Here is a 4525-nt window from a genome sequence, read left to right as displayed (position 1 = left end):
CCATCTAATGCCCTTCAGGGACGGTTCCCACCAGGCAACCAGGCCGCCAGCGGTTCCAAGGCAAGAGCAAACAACAAGGGGGACAGGGGACAGCCCTGTCGCGTGCCCCTGCTCAGTGCAAAGGGCGCAGAGACCCGACCATTGACCGCCACCTGGGCCATGGGACCGGCTTAGAGCAATTTGACCCATCGAACGAAGTCCGAACCGAAACCAAACTTAGCAAGAACTGCCCACAAATACGGCCATTCTATGGTATCAAACGCCATCGTAGCGTCCAAGGACGCCAAGATGGCGGGCTCACGCAGCGTCTCAGCCCGTGCCAGAACTCCATGCAGCCTTCGGAGGTTAAGCGCCGCGTTACGATGCGGTATAAAGCCGGATTGATCAGGGTGAACCAGGTCCCCAATAACGGACGCCAAACGTGTCGCCAGCAGCTTGGCCAAGATTTTAGGCTCCGCATTAATCAACGAAATGGGTCGAAAAGAGGCGCAGCGATCCCGAGGTTTACCATCCTTGTGGATGACAACAATAGTGGCCAGTCTCTGGTCTGGCGGGAGAATCCCCACCTCCAAAGACTCAAGAAACATAGAGCGCAAATGAGGAGCTAGCGAATCCGAGCGCATTTTATATAGCTCAATGGGGAGCCCATTAGGGCCCGAGGCCTTGCCGGATCGGACCGAACGGACAGCAGCGGCAATCTCGTCCACAGTAGGCGGAGCATCCAGAGCATCCCTATCAATATCAGACAATCGGGGAAGTGCAATATCACGCAATAACAGGTGGGAGTCCTGCTCCGATCGATCAGACACCTGGGAGTACACCTCGCGGAAATAGTCAGCAAAACATGCGACAATATCAACAGGGTCCGTACAACACTCTCCATTCTCCGCAACAATCACAGGGACGACACGACTCGCACTTTCCCTCTTATCCAACCAAGCAAACAGTTTCCCAGCCTTATCACCCACATCATGCAAGCGTCCCTGCTGTTCCCTCCCCATTTCCTTAGCAGCTTCAGTGACCAGAGCTCTGTATTCATGTTGTTTCAACTCCAGTAGATGTAACCCCTCAGCGGTAACCCCAGATTCCAAGCCCTCCTCCAGGGCCGTGACCTCCCCCTCGAGTCGAACCGTCTCAGCACGGTTGGCCAACTTCACGCTACCAATCAATGAGAGGGCGTGGCCACGAATGACAGTCTTGTAAGCTTCCCAAAGTACACTAGGGGAGGAAACAGAGCCCACATTTTCCTCAAAATAACAATCGTGTGCTTTAACCAGCTCATCCCTGACCCTGGGGTCCTTCAAATACCAGGGGTTGATCGGGGCCACTCGGCCCGCCGAACCCTGCCGTGCATCAACCACCAGCCAAAGCGGAGAATGGTCCGAGATACCCCGTGCCAGATGTTTAACTTCCCGTATGAGGGATGCATGGGCCGAGGGCAGTAAAACGTGATCAAGCCTCGAGAGACTACCATGAGCACCAGAATGATAGGTATATTGCAACTGTCCCGGGTGAAGCAACCGCCAGCAATCAGTGAGCCCCAACGTCTCCAGGAAGTCGCTCAACCAAGTCTGGGCCCTCGGCAATTCCCTGGGAGGGTGACGATCATGCATTCCCGAGACCACCGCATTAAAGTCACCCCCAACCAAAAGCAAACCCTCGGGGAGGCCCAGGATAAGTCCACTCAGATCAGCAAAGGTGGTGGCCTGGTGGCCCGGGGGCACGTACACAGAAATCAGATTAAGAACCTTCCCCTCCCAGCGCCCCACAATGGCGGCGTACCGTCCCTTATCATCCAATATGACATCATCAATGGCCAAGGGGAGGGAGGCCCGAACCAGAATGCCCGCCCCCCCTAGAGCCCGAAGTGAAACCCGAGTGCGCCACAAGGCGATAACCACGCCTATTCAAAGCATAGCACTTGTTGTCGAGCAAATGAGTCTCCTGCAGTAAGACAACATCTGGAGTCAAACGTTTCAGCAATTGTAGCACCACCCTCCTCTTAATCCCATCCCCCAACCCGTTCACGTTCCAACACAATAACCGAAGTCCCCTACCCCCCATCCCCGTGCCCAGCCCCTCCCCGGCCCCGCACCCAGAGCAACTGCAGAAAACAGGAGTGCGCCCTTCCCTCGCCTTGCAAGCAACAAGAAAATTCAAACAAACAACCCAGCCCCCCAACAATGTCAAAACAACTACACCCCCCACCCCGCACCCCTGCTGAAGACCAAAGAGCCCCATAAACTAGCAGTGCGCCTGTCGCCCAACCACCCAACTAATCTACGAAAAGAAAACCCAGGAGGAGAAAGGACCCGTCCACCCCCCACCCACCCCCAAAAAAGACTACTATTACTCGCAAAGATTACGAACACAGCATAGCACAGTTCAAAGCCAACGGGAAGGGTACGGGGTCAAAGTCAACAGTTACTCTTGTTCCGTCGGGCCACCTTCCGCCCGATCCGACTTGCCAGAGTCCTCAAAAGGTTCATGATCCATAGGCAGCGTGTCAAGCCAGTCACTCACAACCCCAGGATGGTCGAAGAAAAAAGTACGATCCTTATGTACCACCCGCAAACGGGCCGGAAAGAGCATGGCATACTTCATTGACCTTTCCCGGAGTCTCTTCTTGACCCCCTGACACCCCAGCCTCTGTTTCTGGACCTGCTGTGTAAAGTCCGGATAGAAGCTGACAGTAGAGTTCTCAAAGGCAATGGGACCTGACTGCCGCGAAGCCTGCAGGATAGCGTCTCTGTCCCGGAAATGAAAAATCCTCGCAATGATAGGTCGAGGGTTAGCACACGATTTAGGTGTGCCGCCGGGGATCCTATGTGCACGTTCAACAGCGAAAAACTAGCTGAGACCCTTGGGCGCCAGGTAGTTCAGCACCAGGTCCTCCACCAATAGGTCCGTCGAGGCAGCAGTCGATGATTCCGGGACCCCAATCAGGCGGATGTTATTGCGCCTGGCACGGCTTTCATAGTCCTCTAGGCGCCCAGAGTAATAATCATTGGCTTTCCTCAGATTCCCGACCTCAGCCTGCAAATCAGAAACGTCGGTGACCAGGCTAGAGGTCGTTAGATCCAAGGATTTGACCTTTTCGTTTGTCTTCGCCAAGTCCGCCCTGATCAGATTGACGTCAATCGCCACCGTATCAAGTTTGAGAGTCAAGGTCTCATATTGTTGCCCCAATGAGGCCTTCATACCAGTGATGGCGCCCATGAGATCTCGCAGCGAGGGCTCGTCCCCAATCGATGAGTCCTCCGGCATTGTCGTCGAGGTTTTAGCTGCTGCCCCCGGCGATCCCTTAGCCTGAGTGTACCGGTCCATAATGTTCGTTTGCAGAGCACTCCCTCGAACGCCTGGTTTAGGCCCGCGCTTCCCACCCTAAGGCTTGGTGGCCATCTTGGATCCTGGACCCGTACGGGTCGCCTGTTGACGGGTAAAAATGGTGACTGCGGTGGCAAATGTAGGACCAAAAGGGCGAAGGTGGTGCCAGTCTCAGATCTGGAAACCGCTACAGATCGGCAGTAGGAACGGAGAGACCAAGGGTGTAGGAGTATCTGGCCGCCCACGGAGCCGACAAAGTCAGGTTGAGCTCCGGACAGAAATCGAAACCGAAAGCGATCGCCAGCCCACGCAAGTCTGGCAGTCCGTTGTTGTTCACTTACTGAACGGCAAGCGAGACAAGATAGCGCGGGGCGTCACCATGGAGCAGGCCAGAAAACTGCGACAGTCTGTAGCTCTGGACCCCAAAGTCCAAAAAAGTTCGTTGAAGCAAATAAATGAGCAGTAGAACTGTGCCAATAAACACCCGTCGTCTGAACCAGGATAAAGTACAGGATAGTCGATGGAGGTGGCGAGGGTCCGGGAGCCCTGTGCTCACGCGACCATCTTGGGTGCGCGCGAAGCTCCTCCTCTATAAGTTTTAAAGTTATAGATTTCCTTATGTTGACCGGGATGAGTATTGCCTCCGGGTCTTGCTGTAGGAGACTATTGTCAGCTGCTATGAGTTCAGCTGCTATTCTAGCTGTCTCCCTTTCTTCTTCAATTTCTGACATTCTAATGTCAAGAAAATTATTTTATTTATTTGCAGATCAGGTTTCTATGGAAACAAAGATTAGATGCACAATATTTTGGAACAGTGTATCCTTCAACGTTGAATAAACCAAGAACCATACATAGGAGTCTCCTCCTACTAAGTTTGGCGGATTTAACCTTTCACCCACTCCAGACGTCTTTGGAGTATTATGGGGAAAAGGGGTCTGTGTGAAAAAGCACGACTGAGTTACTCTAATGTCTTACGTTAGATTTATCGCTTATCCAACCCGTTGGGCGCTATGTAGTGTAGTTCCTATCATCCCAATAGGCTCTGCGCATTGGAATAATATCTTCAATAGTATAGACGTAGGACAGAGGTTAACTAGGTCTTCTACTGTCGATATTAGACTTAAAGTTTAGTGTTTGCCAGCTAGCTCAGAGTTCACTAGAAACTTTCTCGAATAGACAAGGAGGAGTTTAACTTCCC

The sequence above is a fragment of the Lissotriton helveticus genome, chromosome 2_1 (genome assembly GCF_964261635.1).
Source record: "Lissotriton helveticus chromosome 2_1, aLisHel1.1, whole genome shotgun sequence".
Lineage (NCBI taxonomy): Eukaryota > Metazoa > Chordata > Amphibia > Caudata > Salamandridae > Lissotriton > Lissotriton helveticus.
Note: the sequence above shows the minus strand (reverse complement) of the source record.